A 26,045-nucleotide genomic window follows, 5' to 3' on the forward strand; every position below is an offset into this window, starting at 1 on the left:
CTCCATTGTGTGTGGTGTGTGTGTGTGTATATATATATATATATATATATATATATATATATATATATATACCACATCTTTATCCATTCATCCATCAATGGACATTCGGGCTCTTTCCATATTTTGGCTATTGTTGATAGTGCTGCTATAAACATGGGGGTGCATGGGTCCCTTTGAAACAGCACACCTGTATCCTGTGGATAAATGCCTAGTAGTACAATTGCTGGGTTGTAGGGTAGTTCTATTTTTAGTTTTTTGAGTAACCTCCATACTGTTTTCCAGAGTGGCTGCACCAGCTTGCATTCCCAAACATTTATTATTTTTAAAGAAGTTTAGCATTCTCCTAGCTTTTATAGGCTGTTTCTTAGGTTAGTCACGTGAAAAAAAATCTGCAACTACTACTGATGTAAAAGTACAGCATAGGTTATATTTAGGTAAAGATTGTTTTATAATTTAATGAAAGATTTAAGATTTGTTATAGTAAATGTTCCGTGGACTCACTTGACATCATCTAAACACTGGACATGGTTACAAATGGTTTCAACAATATTCTAAGTCTTTATATTTGTAGCTTCCATCATTAAGGGCAGTATTTTAGGTTGAATTATTCGTAACTGCATGAAAGTAATGCTTCTTTAGGCTTTTTCAAATCGAGTCAGATGCGGGGTTTTCTTTTAAGTAGCCAGCTGTTCCAAATCATGGAAAGCTGGAACTGATAGCCTTTGCCCCAGAATGGGCTTCTTTTTTTGCAACTGTACCCCACTTATTCTTGGAGTTTATATTTATAAAGTGAAAGGTGCTTTTGTATGGGAATATAATGTTTTGTTATGGTACAGCGGGGGTACTGATATATGGGTAGGATAAGTACTTTTAAACTTTATTTACATTTTTATATGTCCAAACAGAGTTTGTAGCAGCTTATGGTAAAACACAAATGTAACAACACTCCAAGCTGATAATTGGGAAGGTAATGAAGAGAGAGGAAAAAGAAGGGGGAAATTATTTGTTTACATTTCTCTCTACATCATTTGCTTGTGTGGAACTCCCCCTCCTCTTATTAAATCTACTGGTTGCACCTTTGTATGGTCCTGGAATGTAGGTCCTATTTCCTTAGGGCTCTTTACTATTGGAAAAGATGAAAGAGGAGACTAGAGACCGCTGCTGCAATGAGAAGGTGATGCATCAAACCTCTGAGTCGCCAGCATCCTCACTGTAGTCTTGTGTTCGGGTGCTTTCATCTTGCCATTGTCTGGTTGATGACCCTCCAGTTATGACAGTGAAAGCCGGCTTGTCATATCTTGATTACTTTGGGTTCTTTGACTCTCTTCCCTGCTGGTCATGGTGATCTTGTTTTTTCCTTTCATGTATCAAAGGAAAGTTTTGATACTTGGCATCTTTCTAGGATTTGGAGATAACTTTAACAAGAGGGCCCTATAGCTAAACCTCATTAAAAGTGAGGCTTTCGTTGTTGTTGTTGTTTAATTAGAGTTAAGTTTTTCTTTATGAATTCCATAGTAATCAAAATTTATGTTTATTATCTCTTTCAGTTAGTGCTGTGTTTTATCTTTTTTTTTTTTTTGTCTTATGATAAAATCAGATCCCTCAACTCTGTTCATGACATGTTAAGCTCAGCACCAAAATGCATCTTTTTGGAAAACCTAATCAAGAAAAGCCTATTAAAGGTAAAAAAAAATCCTTATTGAAAATACACATTAGCACACTAAGCATAGTAAAATGACTCTGGGACAGTTGAGGAATTGGTTAATGAAGTCTGAATTTAACTGCATTTTTAAAAACATAGTCCTACTTTTTGCTTAAGCCTTGAAGCATTGTTTGGAAGTTATAATTTTGAAAAATTGCTTGGGGACAGAAAGCAGCAGAGTTTTTGAATGTTGCTCCAGGGAGCTACAAAATTGGAGACCTGAGTAGATCTAAGAACCGTAGTTCATTTATTTAATTCTGAACCTGATATTAAAGGGCTAAGCTGGAAACCTCTAAAAAGCAGAATAAAAATTCCTGAGTTTTGAGTTGCCTAGGAGACCAAGACCTACCCCGAGGATTTGGGGTATGAGTGGGGTGGGGAAGAACATCAGTGAAGAGAGTTGAAGGCCCTGAAGTGAGTGGCAAATGGACTCTTTTTACTTGGGGGCACCTGCCAAGTAAGTTTCAACTAGAAATTGAGAATCCAAGTGTATAGACTCCATATTTGATTGGGTTGCAATGACAGAATGGGAAACTTGGTGGGATTGTGTGTGTATGTGTTAAATACACAGTTAGTCTTCCATTAAAGATATTTGCCAAATTTTAAACCTGTGTATGGTGGGCGCTAAGCAGAAAATAAATACCTAAAAGGCCAAGCCATCACTGGAGACTAAAGTGTCAAAGACCAATCATACTCTCAGTTGAAAGCTGTAGAGTCAGGTCTTAGGATATGAATCAAACCAGAAGTAGATCACAGCTTCCCCAGTCCGCAGCAGTCTCACCCCCTCTCAGTTCCTTTCCTGGATTAATGTAACTTACCTTATGCTCTGTCTGCCCAGCAGAATGAGGAAACAGTCCTCCCATCATCTGGAACCTCTATGAATCTGCATTCAATAAAAAATTACTAAGTATATGAAGAGACAGGACCATTTGATTCAAAACCAAGAAAAAACACAAACAATAGAAAGCAGAAACACAGGTGATCCAGATACTGGAGTTAGCAGACAAGGACTTATTTATGTTTAGGAACATAGAGGAAGAAAAGGAACAAAAGAGGTAAGAGTGTGGAGAATAATCCTAGAGGGTTGGTTGTGTGTGTGTGTGTGTGTGTGTGTGTGTGTGTGTGTGTGAGTGAGAGAGAGAGAGAGAGAACATTTTAGAACCAAAGAAATATTTGTCAATAAGATCTCAGTGGATGCATTTATAAAGTTATTGGACTTAGAACATGATAGTATTAATGAACTAGAAGGCAAGTATATAGAAAATGTTTAAACTCAAGCACAGTTTGATTGATTGGGTGAAAATAAAATAGACTAAAACAGAAGGGAGCATAAAACACATTGGGGATCTGGTCAAAGGATCTGTCCCATATATGATTTGAATTCCAGAAGGAAAAGAGAGAATGAATTGGTCAGAAACAATATAAGAAGTATTTCTCATGAAACTTTCAGGACATCACTATAGTCAAGAGGATTTGTGAACCTCTAACGATGTATTAAAAAAAAAAACCCACACTCATGTACCCAATGGGATGACATCTTAACTTGCTGAGGATGCCAACCTAACATTCTATACCCAGTGAAAATATACTCTTAAAATTAAAATGAAGTAAAAAATACTTTACACAAATATAAATTGAGAGAATTAATCACCAGCACATTTTCACTAAAAGAAATACTATAAGGGAGTTCTTTAGGCAGAAGGAAAATGATCCTCGAAGACAGTGAGAATGGGGCTTACATGAAGTTAAAATATTCCATTGTTCTAGGATTATTAAATGTAAAATTTTTATCAGATTACATTAATTTAGGGATGCATGTTGTAACCTTCGGATTAACAACTGAAATAATATTGAAAGTGTATTTCCAGCAAATTAAAAAGGGAAGTATAGATTAATAGAAATATTTGGTTAAACTAAAAGAAAGGAAAATATATATTTAAAAAAAAACCCCAAAAACCTAAAAAGCAAAAGAGGTGTGTCCATAGAAAACAGAGGATAGATATAAACCTAAGTATGTAAGTAAGTAAACACAAATGGATTAAATCTAATAAAAGCCTTCATTAAAAACCTCATTAAAAAATAACACCAATATAGGGCACCTAGGTGGCTCAGTCAGTTGAGCGTCCAACTCTTGATTTTAGTTTGGGTCATGATCCTAGGTTGGTGGGATCAAGCTCCGTGTCAGGCTCTGTGCTGAGCATGGAGCCTGCTTGACATTCTCTCTTTCCCTCTGCCCTTCTCCCCCACTCATTCTCTCTCTTTAAAAAAATCAATCAATCAATCAATAACACCAATGTGTAGCTTAAGAGAGATACTTTAAATATAAGGACACAGAAAGTTTGAAAGGGATGGAAAAAAGACCGCTGGTATAGCCATACAAATTTCAGATAAAGCTTTTAAGGCAAGATGTGTTACTAGAAATAAAGAACATTTCATAACGCTAAAGGAATCAATCTACCTTGAAGATGTCACAATCTTAAATCTATTATGTCCTCAACAGCATAGTTTCAAAATACATAAAGCAAAAGAAAACACAATACTAAAAGGAGATGTAGACATATCCACAATCATAGTGGGAGACTTTGACACCCTTCTTAAAAAACTGATCAAACAAGCAGATAGTATCAGTAAGTATATAGAAGATCTGAAGAGTTAAATTTGTCCTAATTGTGTACTCAACTATATAAGGAATAATTCTTTTTTCTTTTTTCCACTGAAGAATAATTGACATATAGTATTAGTTTCTGGTGTACAACATAGTGATTCAATATTCATATACCTTATGAAATGATCACCACAATATGCCTAGTTCGATTGAATATGGAACATTTATCAAAACCAACCAAATGCTAGGACATAAACATACAATGCTAAACCTCTGAAGTTTGAAGTCATTTAGAGTATGTTTGAACAGTGGAATTCAGTTAGAAATTGAAATAAAAAATACCAGAAAAGCCTCAACTTTTTACAAATTAAATAATTTACGTTTAAATCATGGGTTGTACCCTCCCCCATTCATGCTGTGTCTCTCTCTGTCTCCAAAATAAATAAACGTTAAAAAAAAAAAAAATTAAAAAAAAAAAAAAAAAAGGGGCGCCTGGGTGGCTCAGTCGGTTAAGCGGCCGACTTCGGCTCAGGTCATGATCTCGCGGTCCGTGAGTTCAAGCCCCGCGTCAGGCTCTGTGCTGACAGCTCAGAGCCTGGAGCCTGTTTCAGATTCTGTGTCTCCCTCTCTCTGACCCTCCCCCATTCATGCTCTGTCTCTCTCTGTCTCAAAAATAAATAAACGTTAAAAAAAAAAATTTAAATCATGGGTTGTAAACTGCAATAGAAATTAGAAAAATACTGAAGTGTTATGAAGTTATTACATATCAAAAATTTCAAGATTTAGCTAAAACCATGCTCAGACAGAACAGTATGACTGTGCAAATACATATATTTAGAAAACAGGAATAAGAACAAAAAAATTAATGATCTGAATTTCCATTCCAGAAAGAAAATCAAACCTAGAGAAAATGGAATAAATGTAGTGATAAAAAGTAGAAATCAGTAAAACAGAAAATGTACAATAGAGAAGCTTAATAAAGTAAAATTTAGATCTTTGAATAGATTAATGTACTTGATAAACCTTTAGGAAGACTAATGAAAAAAATAGGACAAAAACAAATGACAAATATCAGGTATGAAGAAGCAGAGAATACAGACAATAGAAAGATATTGAGAGGATATCATGAATAATTTTACAAATAAGTTTGGGTGAAATGGACAGACTCCTGCAAAAATATAATGTTTTCAAAATAATAATTAGGTAATCTCAATAGTCATATATCAAAGAAATTTAATCCATTTTTATTAATGCTTATATAAGGAAAACCCTAGACTCATAGGGCTTTATTGGTGAATTCTTTAAAACACAATTCTTATACAAATTCTTACAGAAAATAGAACAAGAGGAAAAACTTCCACATTCTTTTTATAAGGCTGGCTTAATATTCATATCAAACCTGTTTCTGACAGTATATAAAGCAAAATAATAGACATTTTTTTCTTAAGAATGTAGATGTAAAAATCTGAAACAAAATATTGGAAAGTCAAATCCAGCCATATATCAAGAGACAAAGCTGAGGGTTTATTTCAAGTATTCAAAGGGTGTTTGACATTCATAAACATTCACACAGTGGTTGATGCAATTTCCCACATGAACAGAAAATGGGAAAAACAATCCTGATGATCTTCATAATACAGAAAAACATTTGTTAAAAGTCAATATCCGTTCATAATGAAAATTTCTTAGTAGCCTAGAAATAGAATGGAATTCTATTAATATGATAAAGGGTAACTTTATCTTGTAGCTATGAAGAGCTATAAAAAGCCTGCAGCGAAAATTATATTTCCTAGTGAAATTTTGACCACTTTCCCATTGAGATCCAGGAATGCAACAAGGATGTCCATACATAAACGCAAGAGATACAAAGATCATATGGATTGGGAAGAAGAAGTAAAACTTAGTATTCATAGATAATGTGATTTGTATGTAGGAAGATCTACAAGAATCGGTAGGCAAATTATTAGAATTAAGTGTACCAACACCCCTGGAAACAAGGTCAATATACAATAACTGTATTTTTATGTACCAGCAACAAATAGAAAATAAATTGAAAACATTTTGCAAAAATATCAAAGAATCAAACATCTAGGGAGAAATTGAGTGATGCATATGTAACAGCTTTACACAGAAAATCACAAAATATTATTCAGAGAAATTAGAGAAGATGCAAGCAAACGACGCACATACCATAAGTCAAGATATGTTACAAGGTTATAGTAGTTACCGCGTTGTACTGGAGTGAAGATGGACTGCTGTGCTGCCATTGGTTAGCTTTTTATAGACTTAGAGCTTTGGTGTGCTCTGACCAGGAGGAGTTTTTTCCGTTATTCAGCCAGAAACCCATATCCCTAAGTAGAGCTGTTCTTCCCAAGCTCCCCAGGTATAAGAACCATGATTAAGTGTTGAGGGCTTGAGGGGACTTTCCTGCTGAGATACAGACCACATTCAAAGTGAGTTAAAAAGCGAGCTACAAGTTAAAAAACAAACAAACAAACAATGGCCAGGCATAGAGTTAGGTGTGAGGTGCTGTCCAGCTTGAAATGAAGTTTTTTGTTGTTGTTGCTGTTGTTTTTAATGTGTAGAAATTCAGAGACGCTGCCTATGGATAATAAGCACTTGATGACAGTCTTTGAAAGAAACTCAGGATTCAAGAATAATATTGTCATTCAACGTAGAATCAACTACATAAAAGTGCAAAAAAGAAAAGAAAAATGACAATTCATAAGGTGTGGGTGATTTCCATATGTTTATGGAGAAGAGAAGAGAGCTCTGACACAGAGCTTTGACATGCATTACTTTAGTTGAAGATTAAATTCTGCTAATTATTTAAATAAATAAGGGTTTGCCTTTACTCCTTGGAGCCTTTTTTTTCTTCTCCCTTTCATGTTTTGCCTGCCTACATTCAATTCCAAAGCAGATCCTGCTGCCTTGTCTACACCATATGTCCAAAAATCTGACCATCACCTCTAATGCTGTTACCCTTGATCCTGGTCCACACTGTGAGCATTTCTCACCCGGGTTTTGGCCATAGCCTCAAACTAGTCTTGCTTCTGCACTTTACTTGCCCAAGGCAGAACTGATGCTTTCAAATGTGAATCACATCGTTTCCCTTCTAGTCTCAAATGGCCTCAGTAGTTTCCCATTAAATTTAGGGGAAAGGTCAAGTTTCTTAGCAAAGTCTACAGGGTTTTACTTCGTCTCACCACATTCCACACACCATCATCCATCCCTCTTCAGGAAATGCTCTTCATGGACTCTCAGCCAAGCCAATGTGTTAGGTCACCACTCAAATACCATTTTCTCATTCAAGCCTTCTTTGACCTGCTTACTTAATATTAGATCCCATCCCTTTTACCAAGACTCCGTTTTACCCCTTCTTCCTTTTTTTTTTCTAGAGAGATTAAATGATCTAACCTATTATGTAACTTTATTATTTATACTGTCTATTTTCTTCCCCCATTAGCAGGTAAGTTCTGTGAGGGTAGGGGCTTTTGTCTGCTGGGTCACTGTTGAATTCTCAGTACCTGAAAAAATGCCTGGCATAGGTCTGGTGTTCAGTAGATATTTGCTGTGGAATTAATACGAATATCAGCAAAAGAAAGTTTGATAATATGCTATGAAAACTGTTTACTATTGAAATGTTTTGATTTTGGTACTTTTTCTTATTTTTGTTGCTTATATAAATGCGTAAAAAGTAACTCTAAAATATTGCTTTATGAATAAATCTATGTCAGGGCGTTTCAGTGGCTCAGTCGGTTAAGTGACTGACTCTTGATTTAGGCTCAGGTCATGATCTCACAGTTCGTGAGTTCAAAGCCTGTGTCAGGCTCTGGGCTGACCTGTGCTGAGCCTGCTTGGGATTTTCTTCCTCTCTCTCTGTCCCTCCCCGGCTCATGAGCATGTGCACACTATCTCTCAAAATAAATACATAAACTTAAAAATTTTTATTTTAAGCTGAAGCGTTTATTTTTAAGTTTTAGTTTGACCTTAGTTTTAATTTGTTTTATTTTTCTTGACCGTTGTCCATTTTTCATAATGGTATATACAAATTATCATTTGAATTCTCATTACAATAGGACCAATTTATTCTAAAAATCAAAGTGAAATTGACTCTCCTTAACCTCAGTTATCTGTAATTTCTGAGAAATGTGTTCTTATAATTTTCTGCATAGATGAGAGTCACTATTTCTGTGTAGCAGCTTTCAAAACTACTTAACCTTTTGCATGTCAATATTTTCAAAACCTTTTCGCTTATACTTTCTCAAGGAAAACATAATGTATATAATTTCATCTTTTGAAAATAATTTAGTCCAAACAAACATGAGTTGTTACACTGTGTTAAGACGTTTACATTTATTAAGGTATATGGTTGTTTACTTCATGGATATATTTCTGTGCTTAATTTCATGGTTTTAAGCCTTTTTAAATTTAAGTGTTCTTTTATCTTTTGCTGTCATATCATCACCAGCTGTGCATGGGATCCAGATGACCAGACTTTATAACTGAGACTTGTACATTGGCCAGGGAAGGCCTGTAATGATTTCTCATGAATCAAGAACACATGCTTTACTCTTCAAACCTTATGATACTAATTTGGGCTTTTCAGAACCTTTCTCCTCTTATTTCCTTGCCTGCTTTGCAGGTGGGTCATTGTTATGGAATTTAGGGCTGGAAGAGTTCAGCCTGGGCCTGTTCCCTTTGGCCTTTCTACTGGTCTCAGGAGTGATCTGTGACTTTTAACATCTGTCACAGCTATTATGCACTGCTTCCTATGAGGGGTTTTGTCGATTCAAACAGACTGGTACAACACACTGTCTCAAAGCCTCACCGCTTTCCCCTCTCCCCCAAAGTAATCTACTTTTTCAGAGGTACTCAGGAGATGGGTCATTATGTTTTTAAATTTTGGAAATGGTGTAGACAGGAACTTCCTCCCTACCTGTTTGCTCTTCTCTCTACCTCTCTTGCTTTCCCTCTCTTTTCCCTTTCCGCCCCGAAAGATGGTGATGTGCCCATCGATGCAAATGGTTGTTCTTTGGCTTCATGCTGAGGTATCTGTAGTGTTAGTATTTTGGGGGCATCTTAGGAGCAGGGCAAGGCCTCTGTGATACTATAATGTGGGATAGCAGCTGGAAGTAATTGCACTGTAGCCTGAGGAAGTGACTATAGTCAGGAGGGAGGATTTAACATCCTCTTCTCCTGTTCTTGCACTCCAGCTCTTTCCATTCTTGCTTTAAAAGACCTCCCTGGTGAGGTGCCTGGGTGGCTCAGTTGGTTAAACATCTGACTCTTGATCTCAGCTCAGGTCATGATCTCAGCGTTCGTGAGTTCGAGCCCCATGTGGGACTCTGTGCTGACAGCTCAGAGCCTGCTTGGGATTCTCTCTCCCTCTCTCTCTGCCCCTCCATCACTCCCACTCTCTCTCTCTTTCTCTCCCTCTCTCTCTCAAATAAATAAACGTTAAAAAAAAAAGAACAAATTGGGACCATGGATAAAGGTAAGGCAGGTTCTGAGATTGGCAGCTGGGGTCACGGCAGGAGGTTCTGGGAGCTGAGTCCTTCAATAAGAAAGGAAAGGTTTATTACAGGAGCAGAACTGGGAAGAAGTTAAACCTTGGTCATTTGGGTGTGTCTAATCATTTATATATAAAGAACCAAGTTTGCTTGCTCTCTATATCTATACCTGGTGTTAGTGTATTTGTGAATAGTGCAAAACAGTTTCAGCAGACTCATATTACCATTGAAGATCAAGATAAACTCATAAGGGTTATATTTTATGACTTTAATTGTAATTTTGTAGCCTTTGAGTTTATTTTTATTTTCATAGGGTTGATTTTAGATTACCTTAGATTTCATTTTTATTAAGATTGCCAACACTAGCAAGGTAATATTTAGGGTGTATACTTTGTACTGAATGGCTCTAAATTGGTTTTATGGGGCAGTTGGAGAATTTGTCTTTAGAGAATCTACAATGGTTTAGTACTACCTGTTATATACATTGTTTTTACTTGATTTCTTGGACTTGATTGAATAATTCACTGATTGAATACTAGCTCTTTGGCGTGAGGATTTTAGTTTGTGAGGTATAGGGGAGAGAGAGAATCTGAGAATGAATGAGAACTAGAGCAATACTAGAGTGTGGGGGCTGGGGTGGGAAGAAAAGCTAATGATTACCTACATCCACTAGAGGCCTCTCTTAAGCCAAGTTTCATGGAAACCAGGCTTGCATAGTGGGGCCTGGCTCTGTCATTGTAAATTAAGCATATTTTATGTTGTAGTTCTGAATAAATAGTATGAGAGCATTTTTTTCCCTAGAACACATATTATAATCTAACCCAAATGTTTTCTTTAATGTGTTTATCAGAACTGATGATCTGTTAGGCTGAAAACAAATTAGGAACCTCCCTCTGCTCTTCTTTTTCACCCTCTAAATAAGCTTTTTGTAAACACATGTAATCAAAGAATATGTCCAGATGATATGTCTGTTTGACACGGCAAGGATATTTAGGTTTAAAAGTGTTACTGATTTGCCATGTTGTGTTTAATTATTGAGAGTGGTATATATTTTTCTGATGTAGACTATAAATAATTTTAACATTTTGTATATTTCTTTCATGACTATAATAAGCTTCTAATATCAAAAATCTATTTAAGAAATGATTCAAAAATCTTTTTTTAGACTTAATATTGTCTGGGGTAAAAATTAAATGCTTTCCTTTAGGAGTAATGAAATTATCATTTTTAGTTTGGAATTATTCTGGATGTGGGTTGACCTTGCCAAGAATGCAGACAGGGAGGACAAGGTCACCCTGTCTGATAAGAACAGTTGTTCTGTTCCAAAATAGGAAGGCTGACCATTTGGAACTTGGGTCCACCTTTGCCAGCTCCTCGTTCCTATAGGATTTTCTTTGTCATGACCACAACTAGTTAGTTGTGCTAACTGGAGAGAGTTCTAGGTTCTTGGATGCTATATTTGGGATGTGACTTCTGCATCTACTGTCCTGCATGGTGGCTCTTGGAAGATTCCTCTGAGTTCCATGAGGGCAGGGGAGTTTTGTGAATTTTATTACTGTATCCTTCAGAATTTTGAAGAGTGTACAGCATAGAGAAGATACTCAGTAAATATTTGTTGAATGATCTTATTACATTTCAAAAATAGCACAAAATGTGATAACAATAATGTAATAATAATTCAGTTTTTCAGTGAAAGAAATTAAAGGAGAAAGTGGTAATTTCTGTAGGAAAAAATACCCTGAAAGTATCACCCCTGCTACGTGGTCTATTTTTGGTAAGACTTATGTTTTAGACATGTTTTGAGAAAGATTAAGATAATAACTGGGGTCTGATCTAACTTTGTATAATATACATAATAGAACAAGTTTTAACATAGTGCCTGGCGAATGGATGGTAAATAAGAGTTTAAAACAACATATTTTGTGCATACCTCCTTTAGTATTCACAACAGTTCTGCTAATTAGACACCAGTGTCATTATTTATAGGTGAAGAAACTAGGTTTGGAGAAGGTAGAGTAACTTGCTCCATCTGGGTCACAAAGCTGATGAGATCACTGGGCTCTTAGCCTTTGCCTTTGAGAAGCATGCATCTTCTCAAGCAGAGTTGGAGCAGAATTTGTAAATATTTTTCAGATGTGATGAAACAACTGTGATTGATGCTATAATTTGTATGTAACTTGCAAGTATAGACGATATTGGCAATAGAAATGTATTTATGGGGAGGGGTAGTTTCTGTTTATTTTATGCTGGGCTTTCTGTCAGAACTGTTGTGTTCTGATGTAGTCATTTCCATTCTCTAGGCTAAGAATTTCTATTCGCATTTTAGAAATGAGGAAACTGTGTCTCAGAAAGCATAGAAACCTCCAGAAGTCACTTGGCTAATAAGTAGCAGAACTGCAGTTCAATCTTAGGTCTTCAATCCTGGCATGCTGACATTTTCATAGTATAACCATGCCTCATGTTAGGATAGTTATTTTACAATTATCTAACTTCATGCTTTAGAAAGTATCATTTGAGTTTTGCTGATGAAAAGCTTCTAAACTTGAGCTTGCAAATATTTTATAACATTTCAAGAATTTTCTTTCACATTTGCCCACCTGTGTAACATTTTTCAAAGAATATAACATTCCTGAATACTGTATATACCTCGTAAATCACATTACCATATTTCATTTCATTTGGCATTATTATTTTCCTTTCTACATGAACTGGAGAGAGCAAGATTAAATTTTATAATTACATTTTTCCATTTCTAATCCTATTTGATGTGTCCCCTTATACACTTAAATTATTTGAGTTTCACTCAAGATTTTATTTTGTTGAAACTATTTGCTTTCGCTGTTAAGAATAGCAGTGAAAAGAAAGAAATCCATTACCTCATTTCATAGTGAAAAAAGCTCATAGGTACTTTGTGTTCTTAGTTGAACATTTTCGGTGTAATGTAAGAAATCTACATTCGTTGGCTTTTTCTTCTTCTTCTTTTTTTTTTTTTGGATGGCATTTAAACTGGTACTTACACTTAGGAAATTGTAGCATTTATACTATAATTGGTAAGTTTGCCTTGCCTTTTCTGTTATAACACTCTAGTTTTGCAGTGTCTAGCTGTTATAATTTAACTTAAAACTCTATTGAAACTGTGATCTACAGGGCGCCTGGGTGGCGCAGTCGGTTAAGCGTCCGACTTCAGCCAGGTCACGATCTCGCGGTCCATGAGTTCGAGCCCCGCGTCGGGCTCTGGGCTGATGGCTCAGAGCCTGGAGCCTGTTTCCGATTCTGTGTCTCCCTCTCTCTGCCCCTCCCCCGTTCATGCTCTGTCTGTCTCTCTCTGTCCCAAAAATAAAAATAAAAAACGTTGAAAAAAAAAATTAAAAAAAAAAAAAAAAAAGAAACTGTGATCTACAAAGTTTCTTAAAAAATAAAATTGGGGAATAATACCATTTGCCTCTATAATTTATCTACTACAAAATTGAAACTGCTCTTATCTGTCATAGATAGTCAGCCCTTCCAAATACATACATTCTCTGTCACACACTTTTGCTTTTCTTACAGGAATTTGGTTTTCTCTCTGTTTTATGTTTTCTTTTAATTTTTAAAAAATTTTTTTTAATGTTTTTTATTTTTGAGACAGAGAGAGACAGAGCATGAACGGGGGAGGGGCAGAGAGAGAGGGAGACACAGAATCGGAAGCAGGCTCCAGGCTCTGAGCCATCAGCCCAGAGCCTGACGCGGGGCTCGAACTCACGGACTGCGAGATCGTGACCTGAGCCGAAGAAGGACGCTTAACCGACTGAGCCACCCAGGCGCCCCTCTTTTAATTTTTTTTAATGTTTATTTCTTTTTGAGAGACAGAGACAGAGTGTGAGCAGGGGAGGGGCAGAGGGAGAGGAGACACAGAATCTGATGCAGGCTCTAGGCTCTGAGCTGTCAGCACAGAGCCCAATGCAAGGCTCGAACCCACAAGCAGCAAGACCATGACCTGAGCTGAAGTTGGACGCTTAATCGTCTGAGCCATCCCGGCACCCCCTGTTTGTTTTCTTTCCTTCTTCCTTCCTTCCTTCCTTCCTTCCTTCCTTCCTTCCTTCCTTCCTTCCTTCTTTCCTTCCTTTCTTTCTTTTTCTTTCTTTCTTGCTTTCTTGCTTTCTTGCTTTCTTATGTTTATTTATTAGAGAGACAGACAGACAGACAGAGCATGAGTGGGGGAAGGACAGAAAGAGAAAGGGAGACACAGAATCTGAAGCAGGCTCCAGGCTCTGAGTGGTCAGCACAGAGCCCCATTCAAGGCTCGAGCCTATGGATTGGGAGATCATGACCTGAGCCGAAGTATAATGCTTAACCGACTGAGCCACCCAGGCACCCTGCCTGTTTTCTTTTATATCTTTAAGTTACATGTTTTTTTATGTAGTTGTTACACATTTTAAGTTTCTTTTTCAGTATTTTTTGCATTTCTGTTGATATTGTGAATAACATCATTATTATTAGTTTTTCCTGTTTCCCCCCTTTTTCTGTGTGTAATAGAAGAGATTAAAAAAAATTAAAGTCATACATTAACATGTCAATGACACATACAGTTTAATGGAGCATATAATGCAAAGCAACATTTTCCATCCCTGTTTCTAGGTCCACCCCAAACCAGCCACTTTTAACCACTTCTCTGTTTTGTTCTGATGGCTACTTCCATATCTCTAAGAAACTGCACTGTACAAGTATTTTGGCTATAATACTTTATTCATTTCTGAAAAGGCCTGAATTGTAAACAAGTATCAAAAATAACAGGGTCTGTGGAAAAAAGAAGGTTAGGCAGAACTCTTAAAACATACACAGCTTTGTTACTAGAGCAAGGAAGGGTTTGTAACTAGAGTCAGGAAGAAGTGAACCTGCTGAGTTATGGAGTTAAGGGCAAAATTCATAAAAGTTGGGAGAACCATGTAATAAACACTTCTAAAACAGAGCAGATGGGCTGGCCTGAGTCAAGAGGCATAGTGTATGTAACTGTTTTTCACTGAGGCTCTCAGCTTTATGGTTATGCTTTGCCTCTTACTGTGTTTCTTAGCAGCATAAAACATTAATGGGCTAGGGCGAATTGCATATATGCCAACATGAGTAGGCCAGCTGCTGGTGTCTTTAACCTAAAAATAGGCTTCGTACCTTTTGCCAGAAAATTGGACTCCCCTTGCCCAGTCCCTCATGTAATTCACTGGTGAATTGGGTTTGATTGACAGCACCTAGGTTACATCTTTATGTTAGCTGTGATGGAGACTGGACAATAGTTTTTGGCATTCTACTTTGAGAAAGTGGGATTAATAATTAAGGAAACTTTTAGAATGTGGAGAATGTGTTCAAAAGTTTTGGGTTATCCCACAATGAAAGGTCCAATACATACATATTCACATATGTATATACACATCTATAAGTATATGTATCAATGTGTGTATACCTTCATTTATCAATTTTAAACATTATTCTTCATTCTGACATACATGTGTTTGCATTATCTATTAACTTCACCTTAACATTTCCCCAGTTTTTAGCTTTTTAATCTCTTCCACTGATTGTCTTTTGATTTTCATTAGTTTTAAATCTCTTGTTCTATTAATTTTTTCTGAGTATCCCTCCACATTTCACTGTATAAGATGACATTAATGCCCTCTACCCCTGGTTTCACCTCTCTCCTCTCTCCCCTCTCCCAAGTACTGTCTTATAGCAACTATTTATTTTTACACATAAAAATAAACTGACAACATTGAACTCTGAGACTGACAACATTGAATTCTGTTCTGTAACCATAATTAAATCTTCCAAACTTTTGATTGTAAAAGTTAAAAACCAGTAAACACTCTTGATGTTATTATGATAACATAAATATTTTTATTTTATGTTGACCGAGGGGTAAGATTTTATTGTCTCTGACCCTGGGTGCCCAAAAGGAGATATTCTTGGCTTCTAGAACAAATGGTTTGCCTTTTTCTTTTATAGTTCATTAATTCCACAAAATCTTGTCACATTTTAGATGCTTTATTTTTGGCCATAGCATTCTTCTGAATCATTCTAGATTTTTTAGAATTTTGAATTACCTCTTCTTTTTTCCTTGAAAAAGCATAATCAGCCTTTAACATACCTTGAAGATCAGTACCATCACTTGGAGTCAACGTTCCCTCCAGGAGTCCTCTGACCTCCTCTACCAGCCTTGACTACCATTCTCTAAATCTGCTGCAAATTCATCTTCAGGGATAATTCTCCATTGCACTCTTGAAGACATTGTTTTCTGGGTCCTGTGACTTTCTCTTTCATGGTTTTCTCTGTCATCTTGCTGAGAAACATAAATAATTCATCAAGCAGAAGTTGTGTGTGTGTGGGGGGGGAGGCTTTCAACACCTGCATTTGGAAAAAATGTGTTTATTTTGCATTCATGCTGAATTGATATTTGGCTGGCTATAGAATTCTAGGTTTATAGTAACTTTCACTTACAAGTTTGAAGATAATACTTTTTTTATACTTGTGTTGTGTTGGGATAAAAAATGTGATGCCAGTGTGATTCTCATCCTTCTGTAAGTGATTGTTCTGTGTGTTTGTTTTTCTAGAAACTTTTATGATTTTTTTTTTTTTTATTTTGGTCCTTTTATACTGAAATGCCATAGGCGTGAGGCTCAATGAGAGTCTCTTTCATTCATCTTGTTTTGCCTCTCATGCATTTCCTCTGGGAACTTACTACTTACTTAAAAATAATTATATCCTTTTTCTTTTCTAGATTTTCTTTTCAAAAACTTATCAATGGGATAATAGACCTTCTGGATTGATGCTCTCTCATCTTTTCTGTCCCAGTTTTTGTCCCATTGTGTTCTTGTAGTGTTTTAAGCATTTTCTTTCTTTTTTCTTTTAATTCTTATATTGAATATTTTAATTTCAACAATCAATTTTTTCTTATGCTCCGTTCTTTTTGTACTTTGTTGTTGTTTTGTTCTATGCCATGTCTACAATTCTCCTGGGTATATCCATATAATATGCAAGTTATTTATATTACGAAATAATAGGCTTTTAAAACTTCTCTTCTGTAAATTATCTGTTTATTCAGTAGTTTGTTTCTTTTGTAATATAAATTTTTTCTTCTTGTTGATTATTTTGGAGTTCTGACTGGCTGTTTTCCTGTAGGTCTCTTTCCTCAGTAGGCATCTCTGTGGGAAGAACTGAGCAGATCTGTGCACCCGGGTGAGACTTTGCTTTAGGGTGAGTGAATGGGAAGTCTGTCCATAGGCATGAGGGGAGTGGGTGACTCTAGATAAACAAATAGCTAGGCTTGCCTTTTGGACCTCAACCCTCCCAGAATAGGCCTATCTTTGTAGGCAGTTTGAACGGTTTTATCACAGACTGTCTTCTTTGCCTGGATTGTCTCTGGGGTCAGGGTTGGAAAGATGTGTTTTATTTGGGGGAAGTGGGGCAATTGGTACAGCTGCTTTATTTAATTCCCCTGTTTTCACTCCCAATTCTTACACCCACCTTCCACACCTGCTGGTGAGCCCATCTGGGGTCTCAGGGGAGATTGGCTTCCTCTTCCCTCGTACTCCCTCCCTCTCCCATGGGTCTGGGCTTTGGCTTCTCTTCGTCTGTACCTTCATCACATGTCCACAAGACACTTGTTTTAGTCTCTCTTGTGTAGTAATCACTACTCCTCCCTAACGTTGTTTTGACTATTACAGGTTTTTCCCTTTTGTATTCATTTCCTGTCTTGGGAGAGAAAGGCTACAAAAGCATATATTCAGTCTATCGGCTTGAGCTGGAAATCTTCTCTGTTACATTTTTCATTTTTTCTTTTTTAATAAGAAGCATGGTGATTTCTACAGTTCAGTCTGTGTACTGTCTTTTCACCAAAATCTTATTCATTTCAGTAGTTTCTTAGTTGATTTTCTAGGTTGGTCATCTTATTCTGCAAGTAAGACCAATTCTGTTTCTTGTACTCTATATATATTTTCTCATTTGACTAAAACTACTGAAAAATATTGAACGATAATGATGATAGCTGACATTGAATGTGATATTTCTAAAGCCTAATATTCAACTGATTGAATTGTGAAGTAGAAAATAGAAAGTATTGACTTCATTATATAGAGTCCTGGCTCACTGAGCAAAACATCAGAAATTTCCTACACAAGTTGTATTTTTGAGTGAATGAATTTAGCACTTTCAGCCTGAGTACCTCTTGTATTTCTTTTACCAGTAACCACAAGTCAGAATTGGAGATGAGAAAGAAAGGAACGTAAGCTTTTTAAAATAAGAAATTCTTCCAGTAGAGTTTACCAAACTTCCGATGACAAAGATGCTTTCATTGTTGGGGAGCAAAATTAATATGATTTCTTGCCAGTAAATCAAGGAAAATGAGTTATGTAACTGGCAGCTATAATGGATCTTCTACCCTAACGTCAGTAAAGACTTAGAGAAACAACCATAACTGGACAAATACTGCATGTGATAAATACAGCCTACATGACTGACAACTAAATGACAAGGACAAAAATACCTGGTTATTGATTATCAATAAATCAATTATCAGAAGAAATCAACTGCTTGTTTTATTTTTATGTTTTAAAGATGCTTTAAGAATTGCTTTGATTCATGATGTGAAACTCTAGGGCATAGTATTTGGAAATCCTTGGTGGAAGTTGCAGGGAAGTGATTATCTGTCAAAGTAAAAAAGACTGTATGTCAGTTTTATCCTTAAAGGGACTTTAAATTAGTTGGGACTATCAAAAAATGAAATGAACTGCCTTTTTTTGGATGTGAGAATCTCATTAATTGAAGAGACTTGATCATCTGGCAGAGATGTCAAGAGAAGGAAGGGGGAGGATGACGTAACCAGTCTCATCTACGTCAGAGATTGTGTGGAATAAAGGAAAACTATCCTTTAGCATTTGGGAATGTAGTAGGTTTTCTATCTCACTACTAAATGATGTAATAAAATAATACAGATATCAGAAGTTATTCATGATCTTTTACACAGGAAATTCCTTTTTAATATTTCTGGTAAAATACCTGTATTCCTAGACTTTTCTTTTGCCAGCTTTATCTTCTTTTTACCATAATCAAGTAGTATGTTATTTCTCCAGTTTTGTAAGTAGAACAGACATCCACTAGCTGAGTTTTATAGTAACCTTTTGTAACCTCTCTGGTGTTTACCTTTTTTACTTTCCATCGCTGCTACTCTCTTTTCTCTCCCTCTGTTTCCCCCACCCTCCACACCCCCGTTTAAACCCACTTTGCTGTAGGCTGGGCCACCTGCTGTACCTCTCGAACCATTTGTTATTTTCCAGTCTCATTGCCTTATTCAGACTAGCATCATTTCTCCCCAGGGCACGGTGTCCTCTTGCTCCTTTGAAGTCCTTCCTTCTTGCCAGGGTAATTTTTCAATCTGAAAAACTTCTTGGTCTTACCACTCATAGTTCAATTCTGTCAGTGCTTTCGGATTGCTCCTGAGACAAAATCTAAAATCTTATTATGACATATTTGGTCCCCCATTATCAGATCCTGGTGTGCTGTCTCATCATTTTCTGCCATTTTCTCCACACAGACAGGATAGCCCAGCTATACCAAATTGATTGTGGTTCCCAGAAAACCTCCTGTTCTTTGTTACTGCAGTGCCTTGGCGTATGGGGTTTCCTCTGCGCCTCCTTCCCCTGGATGGATCTGAGCTCTGACTAGTCTTCAACACTCAGTTTACAAGTTTTCTCTTCCAGGAAGCTTTTCCTGACCTGTTTTGCTGTCGTCTTTTATTTATTTGTTTGTTTGTTTATTTATTTAATGTTTATTTATTTTTGGGAGACAGACAGAACGCAAGCAGGGGAGGGGCAGAGAGAGAGGGAGACACAGAATCTGAAGCAGGCTCCAGGCTCCGATCTGTCAGCACAGATCCTGACACGGGGCTCGAATCCATGAAGCATGGGATCATGACCTGGGCCGAGGTCGGACGCTTAACTGACTGAGCCACCCAGGCGCCCCTCCTGTCATCTTTTAAGTCTGTCTTGTCACCTTCTCAGTGTTCACAGGGCACTACATCCAGTTTTCAGAGCTGCTTTCTTGGGTTGTAGTTTTTAATGTCCTCACCTATGTCTCTCACCATGCTGCCTTTTATATCTGTTTTCACAACCACAGCAGCATATAGAAGGTGTGAAATAAAAATGTATTTCTTGTCCCATAATATATGAATGAACTTTCCATATATTCAGAGATTAGGTTCTGTAGAATCTCCATTTTCCATCATGTGGCTGAGAATCTTGAAGTAGGTAGAAAAAGACTTTTAAGTAGCTTGAGGGAACAGCCATAAACCCAGTGCCTAAAAGCAGACACACACTAATCCTGTAGGAGAGACTATGAGGCCCTTGATCATGTGCCTTTACCTTTTACCCAGAATTTTTACAAATGTGTTTACTTGCTGTCATAGCTCACATTAGATGTGGGGGTGGGCAAAGTTAGGATGTCAGAGGTAGAGATGTTGGCAAGACGAAAGCTGATACAATCATAGCCTGAGAACAAGGCACTCTATGGGAAAAGAAAAACAATAAAAAGCATATAAGAATATTTAAAAATCACAGCAGTTTGTAGTCAGTTAATGTAAAAACAAAATAGATATCTGCCTTGTTCGCATGGTATTATAATTGATATTCCGCATTCTATCCAGCATCATGAGGAGATTAATTTCTGTTCTATGCACTGTGTTTGAAATGCAATATTATTGCTTAAAGGTAAGAGCTGGGTGAACTCTCAAATATGTTGAGTGACCCAGCCTCCTACAGTGTTAGATAAATGAGTTCTTGCTGAGTTTCTTTCTGAAAGCTGCAGGGTACTGGTGCTCTGCTTCTGATCATTAATTTCCCTTTGGTTATATTCATATTGCTAACAATGTTATGTAGTGATCTTCTGTTAGGGCATTTTTCTATTAATTTCTGATTTCTCATGTCACATTTGGAAACTAATAAAATGACCCCTTTCTCTTGGCTCTTACTGTTCTTCAGTTCTTATAATTATGGAACTGCTTATGAGTTTTCAGTGGTGGAAACCTCAGTATATCATTAATTCTGATGCTACTTTGTATTAAGTCCATTTGACATTTTCCAAACTTTTCTTTCATTTTATTAAATGTTTATTTATTTGAGAGAGAGAGAGAGAGAGAGAGAGAGAGAGAGAGAGAACGAGCAGAGGAGGGGCAGAGAGAGAGGGAGACACAGAATCTGAAGCAGGCTCCAGGCTCCAAGCTGTCAGCACACAACCCAATGTGGGGTTCAAACTCACAAGCCATGAGATCATGGTCTCAGCTGAAGTCGGACGCTTAACTGATTGAGCCACCCAGGTGCCCTCAGACTTTTCTTTAACTGAATTGGTGAGAAGGAAAAAATATGGGGAGTAGGCTTCCATCTTTGAAGATGGAGATATTGAGGTGTGACAGTTACCATATATAGTAATAGTACTACAAGTCTCTGTGCTGGGGTTTGGAGCCATTCCTCTTCTTGGTGTGAATCACTTGAGGCATGTTTCTTTTGTCTCTCAGTGGGGTTAGACTCCAAGGGAGGTGGGCTGGTGGTGCCAGAGGGTGGAGGGTGGGTTGACTAATCTGTTAAGTAGCCTTTTATCTGAGAGTCTAGTTTCTCATTAGTATTTCTGACCAAACGCATAGATGGTTAGAAATGGAGATTTTTGTTTTTAATTAGTCTCTCTAGGGATGAGAGGCTTATTTTTGAAGAATGGAATTTTAAGGAAGCCTGACAACCTCAGTTTTCATGTGACTGAAATATTTTGGCAGCTTAAAAAGCTTTCACAACTACGAGTTAGAGCCAGACTTTCCAGTGGCTAAGCTGCTCTTTGGGAGTTAGACTCTCATCTCGTGGGTAACCTGTACCTCTGCTCTCAGATCATAGTGGTGCCTTTTAGGGTGCTCATGGCACTTTCATGTATTTTGCTTCCTGATGGTTCCACAGGCTTTCATGGGGTTTATCCTTCCATCATGCGTCTTCTAAAGATCTTCACTCTTCCATCCCATATTTATGCATTTTAATCAGGTTAATTTTAAGACACCTACCACAGGCATAGGGGAGTATAATGCTTTATTATCTCTGCAAGACAGATCTTTTCCTCCTCTCTTATACTACCACAAAATTATAATGCTACTGTTTTACCACCGTTTTATAAGTTGAGAGGTAAACGGATTGTTTTGCCCCAGATCCTGTAAGCACAGAAGTAGGCAAATGTGAGCAGACTTGGGAAGCCACCCACTTCGGTTCCCTGTGCACTGCGTTGTAGCAACCTGACAGAGATGGTCAGCGGTTCCTGCCAGACTCTTTCTGTCCAATGAGGCGACCAGTGCTCTTGTATAGTTCTGGCTGTTAGAAAGTTCAGGTGAAATTTGCTTTTCTCTAACCTCTACCTATTGAATCCTGTCCGCTCTTGTAAGATCTTGTTTATACCTACTTTTACTTGACATGTCTTCAAATATTTGGACACCTTTCAAGTTTCCTTGTAGACTTCTCATCTCTGGTCTAAATATTATATCCATCCCTCTTACTTATCACTTAAATCCTCTGGTTTTCAGATTTCAGATGGCAATTCTTTGGACATACTCTCAAAAGGGTCCAATGACCCTTTAAACTTCAAATGACTTAAAAATGATTCTTGAGATAATGTCTGTCAGCCACATGCCCACTTGGACTTGTTTTCTCCTAAGGTCTGACCTCTGTCATGACCTAGAAGGAGAACAATGCTTTCTATGTTTCTGTGTTGAAATACTTGAAAAGGTAGTGTGTTCCATGTCATTGGATATGTTAAGGAGATACACAGAGTGTCAAGGATGTTAATAGATAAACAGCAAATTAGGAGTGTAGGATCATTACGAAAGTAAATTAAAATGGCTATTTAAAAAGTACTTTTATGAAATACTAACTATAAAATACAGGACGAATTAGAGTACGTAATACTGGGAATAATGCTTGCGTGAATATTCTTCTCTCAGAAGGGCACTTAACATGCTTTTGTTCTTTGACCAATCCCTGAATAAACTTGCAGGGTTATTTTGCATCCGTGAAAGATTGCATCTTTTGTCAAACACTTTTAGCTCACAGAAGTCTCATCAACATTTTCCCTTCATGTCAACATACAGTGCTTTAATCTTCTCTACATTTGCCCACATTGTTTACTCCTTCTTTACAGAGTCAACATTTGGGGCAATACAATTAGGTTGTAGGTTCTTAGAAAACCCTTAATCAGTATTGTTGTTAGCATTATTTTGACCAGTACCAACTACTCACCCATTTCCCTTAGGATAATGTTTGCTATGCTTTCTTAGGTAATCTGAGCCATTTATCAGTGACATTTTTGTAAATGGAGTATTGTTTACTCTTCATCCTAAAATTAAGTTATTGAAAAATAGATTGACCTTGCTATAAATTGGGGGCTGTGTAGGTGATTGATTTTGCCAAATTATGGCAATGAGAACTTTAGTGGTGTCTATTTTAAGATAAGTGATTCTTTAATGACGTTAACATCATTCCCCTGTATAGAGTCTTACTGTCTTTTTTTCCATGAGGTAATTTTAAAAATGTGTGGCTGTTGTGAGACATTTAGTTCAATAATATATTGCACGTAAAGACACTCAATGAATGTGTTCTGGTGTTATAAGGAAAGGATGTTAAAAACCCAAAATCTCTCAAGTAAATTGTGGTTTGTAATAGTTTCACTCTCAGGGAAGGGAGGCACGTTGAAACTTCCATGACTATTAATCTTGAGAAAAAGCATACATGGTCTTGTTGGACTGAAGCCTCTAGCCATCTTATCAAGCCAGGGATACAAATGTAGGCTCGATTTGCATCCCTTTTTGGCCCATTAATAAAAATGAAGATGGTAGGAGTATATGGATGTTAGGTTGAGTCCTTCAGCTAGTGTGGGATATGAGTCATGAATATTTCCTGTTTGTTGATTTTACTAATTGTCTCCCCTAAGTCACTCACCGGAAATATACGGTAAGAAGTTGAATTCATTTGGCTCACTTAGCTTGTTTTGGAGAATGGGGTAGAAAGCCTTCCAACTGCAGTAAGCTGTCAGTTTTTTTCTACAGCAGGCGCCTGCCTTTAGCTTTTTGTGAGAATAGCCCAATGTTTTTCCTTCTTTTGCTACCATGAAGCATACCATCTCGACTTTGGTAGGCTTCCAGACTGTAAAGCTGACTGCATAGTGTGGTTAGTACACAGAGTTCTAGGGCATGGACAGGGATCTCAAGGCCTGGTTTTCTGCTGGTTGCTGGATGACCTTGGGCAAGTGACTCAACCTCTTCTCTGCTTTCCTTTCTACTTTGTAAAATGGAGACTTTTTCCCCTTGTTTAGTCTTAAAAAAGTTTATAACAGTTAAATAAATTGAACGGGTTAACACCTCTCTGAATACTTTAGTTAATACAGATAGGTTGACTCTTCAGATTATAAGAATAAATTAAATGAAATGGCCCAAATGGGTTCAAATATGTTTTCCAGATTGTCTATGTTAAATAAAAGATGTAAGTCTGGTCTAACTTGTATAAATTATTTTGATCTCTTTTGAGGAAAAGCAATGTGGTTGTTTATGTTGCCCATGTAAATGGTATTATAGCATTAAATATGTTCAGGCAACACTGAAGGATTGTTTAGTCACTGAAACCCTTAAAATCCCTCAGTTGGTGTAGTTGATTCTTATGGACCTTTTAAAATCATCTAGTGAATCAAATTTTTTAATTGTATCAGGATTATTTCATCTCTTTAAGGCTCTCACTTTTAAATTTTGCTGTTTTTTTTTAAGTGGATGAATTATTCTCATTCTAGAAAAGTATTTGGGTTCTAGTTTATAAAATTTAATTCCAGTTTTTGTAACCCAGTTTACATAAAATTGACTTCAGTTTTTGTATCCCAGAAATCTATTAGGCCTTTAAGACCTTATTAGCTCATTTACCCTCCATTTCTCATATTTGGGTACCCTATAAATTTGTAGACTTTAAAAACCTGAGTTGTAGTCTTAGGCTAATAGTGCAATCTGATTTTAGGTGTATAACCATAAAATACCTTCAAGGGAGCCCTCTGTTTATGGATCTGAAATATGGGACTTGAGCTCACAGCGAGGCCAAAGTCTGATACGAGCTTTTGAAAAGTATAAAGCACGCTAGTAATGGTTGAACTGTTATCTAATCAGAGTAAGTCTGTGACTCATTGTAGTTCCCTTGCCTTTTATTCCCATGAGCTGTAGAAAGAACCCACTGTAGGGGGTTGGGAATATTCTTTCTTAGGATTGTGGGATGACGGAGTGGATGCTTTTTTCCAACCACCATATGTGGTGATTAGGCTCTTCGGAATGACATTGGGGTACTCTTTGAACAAACAGCAACAGCCTTCCAAATAACTTATAATAAATAAAGTATGTAAGACATTTTCTTCATCCAGATGTAATGTTCAATATTAGAGGAATAAATTTAAAGTGACCTCTTACAGAAAAATTTGGGAAATGTGTGGATGGATTAAGAAAGCAATCATGTTATTAGAAATTAACTCCTTTCCAGTTTTTAGGTGAGACTATATGATGGTTTACTTGAACTTCATTTCATGATTTCTTGGAAAATGCATTGATTGGTAAAACCTAAAACCTCCAGTGAACTACTACTTTATTTGAACTATTAGAGTCTTTGTTTTCCATACTCAAAAGCATTTAAGCAGATAGCACACTTGGGTGTGTGGTTCTTTTTCCTGAATGTCTAGTAATGATCTAATTTTGTAAATTAAATTGTATTTTACATGTAGTAGAGTGAAATCCAATTCCTGGTAAGCTTTGGATAAGGTGGTATCTTAAACCTGTGTCTCTGAACTCCCTCTCAACCACCTAAAACAGCAGTTTCAGAATTTCTAAGAGACGGAAGTTGGGGGATTGAGTGGGGATCAGCTAGAGAACTTGTCTTAAAATGGTGTTTTCTTTACACATGGAGTGCTTTTATCTGGGTTTTGTGTTTATTCCGATGGGCTTGGGGTAGAGAGCTTTATATCTGTCAGAGCCAAGCTTTGGTGTCTCCACTGCTGTTCAAATCAGACCCAAGCCAAAGCAAGCACATGTACAGAGATGAGAGGTGTCTTCCTGACTCAGACAGTGACCAGCCTGGGCTCTCCGAAGGCTTCAGAACTTTGTTTACTCTGCAGGATGGGAGGGGGGAAAAAGTAGCAGTGGAGAGACTCATGTGAGGACCTA

At 37.0% G+C, this 26,045-nt stretch overlaps 1 protein-coding gene across 5 annotated transcripts in view; it reads left to right on the plus strand.

Moving 5' to 3' along the window:
• The window catches only part of BCKDHB (branched chain keto acid dehydrogenase E1 subunit beta), a 203,337-nt gene that overhangs the window by 68,695 nt on the left and 108,597 nt on the right, over positions 1-26,045 (plus strand). Inside the window, exons 9-10 of one of the 5 annotated variants that reach the window (XR_007462764.1) lie at positions 1,598-1,682; positions 2,541-2,757. The exons of 2 other annotated variants lie outside the window; for them this stretch is intronic. The gene's annotated coding sequence lies outside the window, so the exon portion shown is untranslated. Of the gene's footprint in view, positions 1-1,597; positions 2,758-26,045 lie in introns of all 5 variants that reach the window. 2 more of the 5 variants (XR_007462763.1, XR_007462762.1) reach the window with 2 other exon arrangements.

Source organism: Panthera uncia, assembly GCF_023721935.1.
Source record: "Panthera uncia isolate 11264 chromosome B2 unlocalized genomic scaffold, Puncia_PCG_1.0 HiC_scaffold_24, whole genome shotgun sequence".
Lineage (NCBI taxonomy): Eukaryota > Metazoa > Chordata > Mammalia > Carnivora > Felidae > Panthera > Panthera uncia.